General features: G+C 55.3%; 1 protein-coding gene across 1 annotated transcript in view; it reads right to left on the reverse strand.

The window, feature by feature from the left end:
- LOC142024950 (C-type lectin domain family 2 member A-like) overlaps window positions 1-7,512 on the reverse strand; it is a 32,078-nt gene extending 24,566 nt beyond the window's left edge. The window contains exons 1-2 of the mRNA XM_075017329.1: window positions 7,126-7,512; window positions 1-6,485 (exon numbers count right to left, since the gene is read on the reverse strand). The gene's annotated coding sequence lies outside the window, so the exon portion shown is untranslated. The remainder of the gene's footprint in view (window positions 6,486-7,125) is intronic.
- Between the last annotated feature and the right edge of the window lie 4,302 nt (window positions 7,513-11,814).

Below are 11,814 nucleotides of genomic sequence, written 5' to 3' on the forward strand. Positions count from 1 at the left end.
CTGCGGGCTTTGCTCCCCTGTCCCCGGCAAACCTAGTTTAAAGCCCTCCTCACCAGGTTAGCAAGTCTGTGTCCGAATATGGTCTTTCCCCTCCTCGAAAGGTGAACGCCATCTCTGCCTAGCAGTCCTTCCTGAAATAGCATCCCGTGGTCGAAGAAACCGAAGCCTTCCCGGCGACACCATCCACGCAGCCAGGCATTCACCTCTAGGATGCACCTGTCTCTGCCCGGGCCTCTACCCGCAACAGGAAGGATTGAAGAGACCACCACCTGCGCCCCAGACCCCTTCACCCGTGCCCCCAGAGCCCTGTAGTCACTCCTGACCTGCTCAGCATTACACCTCACAGTATCGTTAGTGGGCACATGGATGAGAAGCATGGGATAGTAGTCTGAGGGCCGGACAATCCTCGACAATGCCTCTGTAACATCTCGGATACGGGCCCCAGGCAGGCAGCATACCTCCCGAGCCGAAATGTCAGGGCGACAGATGGGTGCCTCCGTCCCCCTCAAAAGAGAGTCTCCGACCACCACTACTCTGCGTTTTCTTCTTGCAGTGGTGGCAGGAGACTTCTCAGCCTCGGGGGTATGAGGCTTCTCCTCTTCTGTACTGGGCGACTCCTGTAGCAAGTATAGCATAACGGTTTTCCAGTACCACAGTGGGAGGGTTCTGTGCAGGGGTGGGACACTGCCTGCTGCCAGAAGTAACCAGCTGCCAGTGCCCACCCTGGTCTACCTCTTTCTCCACCAGTGGTTTATCAGCCTTTTATCTCACACCGGCCAGTCAGAGGCGGGTACAGGACAGACTGTGAGGCTTTGACAAAGGAGGAGATTTCCTTATGTTTTATATGAGTAGCGTGTGCCTCAGTTTCCCCTCCCTGTCGCATGACTAACGACATGGTGGGACAAAAGTGATTGACCTCGGCAGTGAACTCTGGAGCGCTGCTTCCCAACGTGAGATCCGTACTCCCGTGAGGGTATGGCCGAAGTTCCGTGAAAAAAAAACACCAGTGAATAAACCTAAATCACAGACAATGAGTTTTAAATCATTTGCACAGGTACAATCGATTATGTTTAAATCCAATCTCTCCCACTAAGGTTATGAATGTCTGTCCGAAAATCTAGGCTGTGGTTTCCTTTTTGATTGAATGAACTGTACAGAGTGGCTGGAATTGGCTCTGATGGGAGGGTCCGGGAATGATTTGGGGGCTGTACCGGTGAAAAGGTTGGGGACCACTGCTCTAGGGGACTGTTGTCTGGGTAGTCCCAGACGCTGGCCTGGTATTTTGCAACTGAACAACAGATGAGGGGCAGAGCATGCAGGAAGCCAGGCAGCTGCAAAGATCTGGCGAACAGAGGAGAGGCCAGCGATATTCTCTCTCCTTTGTTTCCATCTGTGAGCAGAATAAATTTTATTAGGTGCACCAACATTGTGCCGATGTGCCCCACCCGCAGAAACACACACTACTGCCTGTGGACGCTCTACTCATGAGCTGGGTGGCTTTGGAATCTCTCCAGGGTGGCTGCTCAGCTCATAGGGAACACTGGATGCCAGGTGATCAGCTTTCCCTGGAGCACACAATAAAGGACAGATGAGCAGTGATTGTGCTGTTATAAAAGTTGTCCTTCATGTATCCCAAATTTCGGGTAAGTCAACGGGGGAAGTGGGGGCTTGGGCAGTGGGTTGGGGCCAAAGGGGTTAAGCTGGGGGTGGGTTAGGGCTGCAGAGGGGCAGGAGGGTGGAGCCCGAGCTGGGGCACACACGGGTTGGAGCAGGGTCTGCAGAGGCTGGAGCAGGGTCCGTGGGGTGGTGGGCAGGGGGCTGGAGCGTGAGTCCTGTGTGCCCCAGCCTGAGTCCCCTCTGGGGCTGTAGCGTGCCAGGGTCTGGGAGCCCCCTGTGCAGGATGGGGCCGAGCTGGGGCCATGGTGGGGCTGACCCAAGGGAAAGGGTGTTTTAGCTAAAACCCTTCTCCCTCCCTTCCCAGAGTGGTGCCGCTGTCCCCATGAGAGTCGTGCTGCTCTGGGAAGGGGGCTTTTGAGGAGACCGAGTAGCAGGGCTCCCCCGCCAAGAAACTAGGAGGCGGGTACCGGATTCCGGTCTTGCCCAGGACAGACAGCACCGCTGTGGACAAGGAGGTATCCTCCGTCATCTGTTGGTAGACGGTGTAGCGCTTGATGAACGTGGCATCGCATGCCCAGGTCGCCGCCCTGCAGATCTCTCGAAGGCGGACTCCTCTGAAGAACACCATCGACGCCACCACCGCACTGGTCGAATGTGTCCTCGCTTGACACGGCCCTCAGGGAGTAGCACGTCATGAGGCAGGACACGACCAGGTGAGAAAGCCTTTGCGAGGAATCGCCGCGCCTCTTGGGCGGCGGCCTACGGACACTGTCAGCCTCTTGGTCTTCCGAAAGGGCTTGGTCCTGTCGCCGTAGAGGGCCAAGGCTCTTCCGACATCCAGGGAGCCCAGTTGCCGAGGCATGCGGTTAAGGATAACACGTGGGCAGCACGACAGGCCCGTTGCCGTGGAAATTCGAGGCAACTTTCGGGATGAAACGGGGAGGTAATCTGAGTGTCACCCTGTCCTTGTACAAGATCGTATACAGCGGAGTCATCACAAGGGCTGATAACTTGCTCACCTTTCAGGCCCACACGATTGCCGGGGGGAAGGTTCGAAGGGACCTCTCGTCAATGTCTCGAAGACCAAGTCCAAGCTCCATGTGGGCGCGATCAGCCGCCTCGGTGGGTATAGATTCGCCAGCCCTTTAAGGAATCGTGCCGTAACTGAGTGAGCAAAGACCGACGTGCCAGCTACTGTGTGTCTGAAGGCTGATATAGCAGCAGGGTGTACTTTTATCAATGCTAGTGCTAGCCCTGGCCGTTTCAGGTCTAGTAAATAAACAGTCAAGGATCAAGTGGATTCGTGCTTCGCTCATTGTCTAGAGGAGCGCCAGTCCCTGAACAAGACCTATTTCGAAAGGTAAGTCTTCCGCGTGTTTTCCTGTCTACTCTGTATGAGGATGGCCTTCACTCGGTCTGAAGAGAGCTCCTCCACCGCTTCGAACCAGCAACCAACCAGGCTGTGAGCTGAAGGGTGCGCGGCTGTGGGTGCACGATTGCTCCCTCGTCCTGAGTCAACAGGTCTCTAGGGCAGGGCAGGAGGTGAGACGCTTGCTGCGACTTTCTGCGGCGAAGCGGGATCCAGTGCTGACGTGGCCACACGGGTGCTATCAGTGTAAGTTTGGCTCCATCCCGGCTGACCTGCTGCAGCGCTCTGGGGATCAACACCGTCGGTGGGAACGCGTGGAGTTGCGGACCCCTCCAACCGATCGAGAACGCATCGCCCAGGGAGTGCGGCCCCAGGTCCAGGGTACTCTAGAACAGTACCGCTCGCACTGGCGATCAGAACGCGTTGCAAACAGGTCTGAAACTGGGCACCCCCGTGGATCAAACACAGGGAGGAGGATATCGCTGCAGATTTCCCACACGTGATCCAATGCAAAATGTCTGCTCAATGCATCTGCTTCCGCGTTGTTGACCCTGGGTGAATAGGAGGCAGTTAACGTCATGCCATTGCGGATGCACCAATTCCAAAAACGGACAGCTTCCACACAGAGAGACCGGGAACGCCCCCCCAGATGGTTGATGTAATACACAGTAGCAGCATTGGCCATGAGTACTTTGATGGACATGTTGCGAAGGAACAGCAGAAAACGTCTGCAGGCGTTGCGTACCGCCCTGAGCTCCAGTAGATTTATGTGGAGAGTCGATTCCATGACGGGCCATTGGCCTTGCGCGAACCAGCTGTTGAGGTGCACTCCCCAACCCAGCAAGGAGGCGTCCGTCGTCATGAGTGGCCTGGGCTGCGGGAGGTGAAAAGAAACTCCCGCCAGTAAGTTGTCTGGCACTGCCCACCACCGTAAGGAGTTGACATCATCACCTGGTACGGCCACCCGTTTGCGCAGATTTCGACGTAGAGGCCCGTATACGGTCGCCATCCGGTGCTGAAAGCATCGAAAACCCAGACGCGTGGCTTGAACCACATAAGTTGTGGTAGCCATGTGACTCATGAGACGCAGGCGTATTACGATCTGCACCTTTGCACCCCTCGACACTGTGTGGATAAGATCCTGGATAGCCTGAAGAAGTTGAAGTGGCAGATACCCACAGGTGGTGGTGGAGTTCAGCCTCATCCCCATAAACTTTATGTCTTGAGTTGGCTCTAGGGTCAACTTCTGTTCATTCCTGAGTAGGCCCAAGGAAAGAAAGTTGGACCTTGTGACCCGAACCATCGTGTTGACCTCTGCACACAGGAGGGTCCTTTTATGAGGCGGTCGTCTTGATATGGGAAGATGATGACGTCCAGGTGGTGAAGATGGGCCGCAACCACCGTGAGAGTCTTTGAAAATACCCTGGCAGCTGTAGTCAGGCCGAAGGGCAAGACTCAGTACTGAAAATGATCCTCTCCCACCACAAACCAAAGAAATTGCCTGTGGGCGGCATGGATAGTTACATGAAAGTAGGCGCCATGAAGGTCGAGAACTGCGAACCAGTCCCCTTGATTGAGCGCAGGAATTATAGAAGTCAGTGTGACCATTCTGAATTGCTGTTTTCGTAGGTGGAGGTTTAGATTGCAAAGGTCCAGAATGGGTCTCCAGCCCCCGGACTTCTTTTGCGTGAGGAAGTATCAGGACTAGAAGCCCCTTTCTCTGAAGTTGGCCAGCAGGGGTTCCACCACCCATATGGCAAGAAGGTGGTCTGCCTCCTGCCGCAACGTAGTCTTGTGAGAGGGGTCTCTGAAGAGGGACGGGATTGGTGGAGCGGTGGGTGGAATGGTTGGAAACGGGACAGGAGAACCTGAAGACACTATGTCTAGCACCCATCTGTCTGTTGTAAATCTGGACCACTGGTTGAGATACGGTCGTAGACGGTGGTGAAACAGCATCGAGGAAGGAGATGGAGCTCCCGGCTCGGAGGGGGTGCGGCTCTCGACGACGCCGTCAAACTCGTTGCCTTGGCTGTTGCTGCTGCTCTTGACCATGAGACTGTGTGTGTCTGTGCCTCAGTGGTCTCCGAGAGGGCCTGGACCGCTCATATTCTCGAGGCTGGTACTGCCTTTGGAAGGGTTGCAAGTACCTCCTCTGGTATGGACCAGAGCGTCTGCGCCTGAAGGGCGGCGTGTACATACCCAGAGTCCTACGGGTAGTACGCGAGTCCTTACTCGAGTGAATCACCGCATCTGTAGATTCGGCAAAGAGCTTCTGTTTATCAAAGGGCAAGTCCTCCACCTTTGCCTGGAGGTCTCTGGGGACGCCCAGAGTCTGCAGCCAGGACGCCCTTCTCATGACTATGGCCGTGGCCGTAGATCGGGCTGCCGTGTCGGCCATGTCAAGGGCAATCTGGACACTAGCCCTGGAGGCAGCAAAGCCCTCTTGGACAATAGCCTTCAATAACAGCTTTTCTGAATTGGGCAGATACTCTATCAGCGACACCAGCTTGGAGTAATTATCGAAATTGTGGCTGGACAAGTGGGCGGCATAATTAGCCATGCGCAACACCAGCGTAGAGGACGAATAAACCTTTCGCCCAAATAGGTCCAGGCGTTTGGAGTTCTTGTCCCTAGACTTGTACTGAGGCATCGTTGCTCTCTGTAGCGAGGATTCCACCACTAAAGAATTTGGCTGTGGGTGGGTAAAAAAATATTCCACACCCGCAGATGGGACAGAGTACTTCCTGTCCATTCTTTTATTTGTGGCAGGTGCAGATGCTGGCGTCTGCCAGATGTTATCAGCTGCTTCTATGATGGCATCGTCCAGCGGAAGAGCAATTTTTGTTGAGACAGGAGATCTTAAATGCTTCAACAACCCTTGTCTCTTTTTAGGCATTTCTGCCAATTGAATTCCTTGAGACTTGGCCACTCTACGAAATAAGTCCTGGAACTCACGGAGGTCGTCCGGGGGAGACACATCACCCGGGATGACCGCTTCATCTGGCGAAGACGAGGAAAGATCGCAGGGTGAGGATGGTCCAGGAGGAAAGTCAGTATCAGAGAATTGAGCCTCCTCTTCCCCGGACAAAAGTGGTGGAGACAGAGGCTGAGAACTCAATGGCAGTGGAGGCACCGGAGAAGGACGAGGAGACCAGGATGCCGCAGAAAGCCTCTCTGGTACTTCAGCCGGCTCTTGTACGTACTGCTGTGCACGGTGACGCCATTCATAGTCTCGAGACCTTGGGCAGCACAGATAGTGATGATGTCTGCCTGGCGAGTGACAAGCATACGGTGAGCGATGCCCACAGCTACGCCCGTGAGACGAGTAAGAATGCGAACGCCTGGAGTTCTGAGGCGGTGGCATTGTAGGACAGCTGCTCGATCGCCTCCTGGATTCAGCGTCGCGCCGCCGAGGGGATCGAGGTGGTGACCTTGGGCTACGATGGAGAGCTGAGGGACCTCGAAACGGTGACGGAATGGAACGCTGTCCCGGAGAAATCTGTGAAGTTAAAGATACGGGCGATGTCGAGCGCGGAGGTCAGGATTCTCGAGGGTGCCTATGCCTCAACTTGGTGCTTGCTCTGCCATGTCTTGTTGAAATTGTCGGCCCCGATGAAGGCGGTGCCAAAGATGCAGGAACCAAATAAGCCCCCCACCACCACCGCTGCCATCCCCTGCTGCTTTAAGGTGAGTTTCGCACCACTTGAAGGTGGCCAGGCAGGCTGCAAGCCCCCTCCCCCTGCCTTCCCAGGGCCGTGCCAGGCACTGCTCTGGGAAGGTAGGGAAAAGGCTTTTAGCTCGTCTAGCTGCCTCTGTGAGTTTCCTGCACCCTGAAGAGGTGTAAAGTGAGGGTTTACTGTGCTGTGCACAGGCTTGAGAGAAGCCTCAATTTTTAAAAAATCATTTCAGTGGATAATATCAACATCTGTAACCAGTTCTGACGGTTCCATAGAAACCTTCACAAATGCAGGAAATTGTGGAGGGGGCAGAATTAGTTCATTTTTTGAGGGAAGGGGGCAGAATTGAAAGGTTAAAGCTTTAGAACCATTAAAACAAACTGTCAGCTTTACAGGAGGAGGTTTCCCATGCAAGGCTCACCCCATCACAGCTACCAAATTCTCAAGCACCATTTCACTTACTTGGCCTCGCTGGACAGTGTGACGATAATCCCTGGAAACAGGTTTCCTTCCTTTGGCGTGCGGGGATTGAAACTCGCCCTCTACCCGTCAATTCCAATCCTATGGATACAGAAGATGGAGGGGGGAAACCTGAGCAGATTTGCTCTGCATCCCCTGAACCCAAACCACGGCCCCACCTGCCCAGTCCATGGGCATTAGGATCCAAGCTAGGAGGGGCCCAGGGGCGTTAGGAGCCAGACTAGCTCATCAGCCCAGGCTCCTGCCCCCGCTCAGCGCAGCCTGGCCTGGGGAGACCACAGAGGGCCCCACAGAGCTCCGGGCGGGGAGATCCGCCCAGCAGGCGGTACCGCAGTTACAGCTGCACCCAGATAACACCCCACCCGCATCCCCGGGGATTTGTCCCCCCGCGCCAGCCCCACCCCGTCCCCGAGCCCCAGGCAGCCTCTCGCCCCTCTGCGGCTGCGGGGACAAGAGCCCCGGCCTGGCCCCTGCAGGCTCCGGCTGCGGGCTGGCGGCAGCCGGGTCAGCGCGGCCTCCACACCCCCGGGCAGCCGCGGCACCGCAGCTTTGCGCCCGGCTGCTCGCGGGTTTCAATACCCCGGCGGCTGCAGCAGCGGCGGGTCTGGGGGTGGGACCGGGCTAGGCGGGAGTCAGAGGCCCAGCCAGGTGGGGGGCAGAGGGGAGACACCCCAGCGAGGCTGAGTCCGCTCCAGCTGGGGGGCAGAGTTGCCCCCTCTCCTGCCCGCGGCTGTGTCGCGAAAGGCCCAGAGCGCACCCGGCCAGGCCCTGCCTGCGCGCCGCTCCGTGTGCGTGTGGAGCGAAGCAGGGGAGCCCGGGACTCGAACCCGCCGCTCGGCGTCGCTTCCGAGGTCAGCTGGCTCCGCCTTCCCCGCTGGGGGGGGCGGGGGCGGGGTGGCCCTGAGCGCGGCGGACCGGAGGGAAAACTGCAGCCCCGCTCCCTGTGCGCCTGGCGCGGTAGGGGGGACAGGTTCCGCCGGCGGCAGCCAGCCCCCGGGCACACCCCAGCTCCCCGAGCCGCAGGGTGCAGGCGATGGGGAAGGCGGGGAGGGCCGGAAAGTGACGCCGCTCGTAGGGCCGGAACTTGGGGGCGGGGTTAGGGTTTGGTGCGAGAAACTGAGCGAGGATTTTGCAATGGTTTGTGAGTTTTGTTTTTCCACTCAATTCCTGCCATAGGAAGACCCCTAGGGAACAAGGTTCTGCAGCAGGGGGTTGCAAAGGGGCCCGGGGGGGCCATGAAAATTCAAAAAAGGGGCTGCTGGTGTCAGACTCATCCGCCTCCTGAAAAATGTTGAAATCTCTGCCTGTTTTTACCTCTCTGCATTCACATTTACCGGCGGATTCATAAGGGTTTTGCACTCCACAGGTTTATTTTCTTCCACAGGCTGAAAGGGTTTTTCACATGCGTGTAATCAAAATTTCCATTGACGCTGAAGGGATTCTTCCGGGAATCGTGGGGGTGCCACTGGGCAGCGGCCTGCGAGTTTGCAACCCTGCTCAGCAACTCCTCTGTGAAGCGGCAGGGCCTGGAAACTGCATTGAGATTAAAGGATGGGAACAACTGGGAGAAAGGGAGCGGCAGCGTGAATGCGCAGTGGCAGAGCTGAGGGTTAAGGAAACGCCTGCGGGGGTGAGCCAAGCTGGGGGCAGGGAACCCCGGACTGCAGGGGCCTCTGAACCGAATGGCCTGCCACAGCTCAAGGAGGGAAGGAACGATTCCAACCCATCGTCTCCTAGTGACCAGGACAGACCGTTGTTCGGATTACATTAGACGGGCTGGGGAGGCCTGCTAACCGCAGGGACTAAAATGGAGCCCGATGTAAAAAATTTGCTTACCCAGAGAGCCTTCTTGGTGTCTGACACCCGACAGTGTGAGCTGCTTGTCTACACTTTCCCCTTCCCCGGAGAACAAAAACAAAACCCTTGCAGCTGAAGCCGCCAAAGGCGAACTCAAACTTGAGCCCTCTGGATCTCAGCGCAGGAGTTTATAGTTTGAACTAAAAGCCAGCAGGCTCTCAGCTAAGACTGTAGAGGACACTCAGTCTTTCTCTCTGTAAATGGGCCACTACATGGGACGGTGAACATGTAGCTACATGACCATGAACTTGTTTTTTGTGAAGGTACAAACTAACACAGCTACCTCTCTGAGACCACACGCCCAGCAGAGGAATAGTAACAGTGAGATAGCCGTGCTAGTCTATATACTATCAAAACAAAACAGCAGTCAAGCAGCACTTTAAAGACTAACCAAATAATGTATTAGGTGATGAGCTTTCGTGGGCAGACCCACTTCTTCACCCCATAGCCGTACCAGAACAGACTCAATATTTATGGCACAGAGAACCAAAAACAGAAGCACATCCCAAGCTTCAGAGACCCTGGACGAGCTCCCACTTACAGGTGACTTGATCCTGGGACCTCTGGAGCTTATTGTACGAGCTTCTACAGTTTGAGCTAAACGCCAGGGGATGTGCGGGTTACCAGTTCCTCTGGACTAAACCGGCATTTAACTCCAAATATTAACTCCACCCAAAGTAACGACGTTCGCCGACACCCCGCTTTCATTTCTGAAAGTCACGCAGCGTGTTCCAAGGGGAGGTAATTCCGACTTCGTTGGCCTCCAGGGAGGCAGCCCACCGTTGCGCTGATTTCGAAATGGGGCTCGCTCATGCGAACAGTCAGTTTCGAAATGCTCTGGCCACGCGAACGCTCTGTGCAGAAATAACGGATGGAGAGCATAGAACGTTGACATCAGTTCTTTCTGAAACGCCCTGCAGTGCCACCTTTGCGGTGATTTGCTGTATCAGGTTTCTTTACAATCCCCTGCGATTCGTTGCTACCTCGGCAAATTCCTACAGGGACCAGTTTCCGGCACGACCAGGGGCCACTGACCCACAGGAAAAATCAGTTGTGGCCACACACAGCCTAAGTGGGGGGGGGCAGAGAGTGCAGAGGCTTTGGCCAAAAATGGGGGGTTCTGGGTGCAGAGGGGAACTGCAAAGCTGGGGCAGAGGACTGGGGTGCAGGCTCCAGGGTGGGGCTGGGGATGAGGAACTGCAGCTGCAGGGGAGGGCTCTGGGTAGGAGGTGGGTGTAGGGTCTAGGTGGGAGCTAGAGTGGGGTACAGGATGGGTGCGCAGGCTCTGATACGAAGTTTGGGTAAAGGGAAGGGGCTCATAGCTGGAGCAGGGAAGTGAGGTGCAGGAGGGGGTGTGGGTCACGTGGGCAGCTTCCAGTTGGTGGTGCAGCTGTACTAAGGCCACTGAACTTGGGAGCAGCCACAGCTGGCCTGTCTCTGCAGCCACTGTGGGGGAGAGCGTCCAGGGGGCAGGTGACTGCCCTTGCTGTCCGATGTCCCCCCCCCACACCTTCTGTGCTGCACACACCTGGATTCTAAGGCCATTGGGGGAGATCTGGTGGGGTTCAATTTCATGTGCCTGGTGGAGACATGCGACATCGACCTCGTGACGAGGTGTAAGGGAGAAACTCTCCCGTGGACTTTCCTTCGTGAGGATGACCGGTAAGTCGATTGCAGGTCGGTCGATTCCAGCTACCATGGGTAGAATGGTGCATCTGCCTAGCACAGACCAACCCTAAGTGTCTACCCCAGTCATCGGAAGAAGCGGGTCTCACCCACGACAGCTCATGCCCTAACAAATTAGTTAGTCTTTAAGGGGCTACAGGACTGCTTGTTATTTGTCACACAGAAAGTAAGGCTTGACGGTGTCGGGGATTTTCATCTTTAGGACATAATCGCCCCAGTGTGTCAGGGGAAACAAGTCTCTGGCTGAGGTAAAATCTATACAGGAATATGAACAAACTAAAAGCTTATAGGCCGCCATTTTGTGGCCCCCACTTACGGCCATTTTGTGGCAGTTAGCTCCCCCGGTTACTTGAATCCATGAAGCAAGGATTCAAACAGAGCCCTCTGATTGGTCAAAGGGAGCCGGCTTCTGCCCGCTTCCAGAACCTTTGGCTGAGAGAGAGGACCTGATTGAGAACTATAACACACATCATAAATATGGAAATTACCTTATGAATAATCATGTAAACTATAAATTCAGGGCTCTCAGCTCATTCAGCGGTATTCTGTCTTGTTTTCTTGAAAGGGATACTTGCCTTGAGAAGACTTCAAACAAGATTTTTGCAGCGTTGTGGTTAGAGTTGTGTAATAAAATCATTGCAGCAGAAGCTGTGTAGATGGTTCTATTAAAGCTGAATTACTGTGCTAGTTTGTCCTTGGGGGGTTCTGTTTTAGATTTATAAGGTCACTGGGACAGCTGTTTTTCTGAGTGGCTTTATCACAGAGCTGTGATGTCACTGGGGCAGCTATCTTCTGGGCGGTCTTGCCTAAGGGCTGTACAATCATTGTTGCTTCACGGGTTAGGTGTTTTGAGCTGTTAAAATCATTGAGCTATGTACTGCTAGGCAACACAGCTAAAAGAGCTCATCAATGCTTGTTCAGCTCCCTGTAAGGAGAAGCAAAGAACAGCAAAGCGGAGCTGCCAAACAAGTATCTCTACGCCCCCGCAGCACCACGCTTGCAGCTAGGAGCGGGAAATGGATCCTCAGAGACTGATACCCCCTGCCCTGCTCTGCCCCTGTAGCGCTCTTCCATCCCTGTGAAATAAGAGTCTGGAATCACGCTACTGTAGGCTGAGGGAAGCCTGGG

This window comes from Carettochelys insculpta, chromosome 22 (assembly GCF_033958435.1).
Source record: "Carettochelys insculpta isolate YL-2023 chromosome 22, ASM3395843v1, whole genome shotgun sequence".
Taxonomy (NCBI): domain Eukaryota; kingdom Metazoa; phylum Chordata; order Testudines; family Carettochelyidae; genus Carettochelys; species Carettochelys insculpta.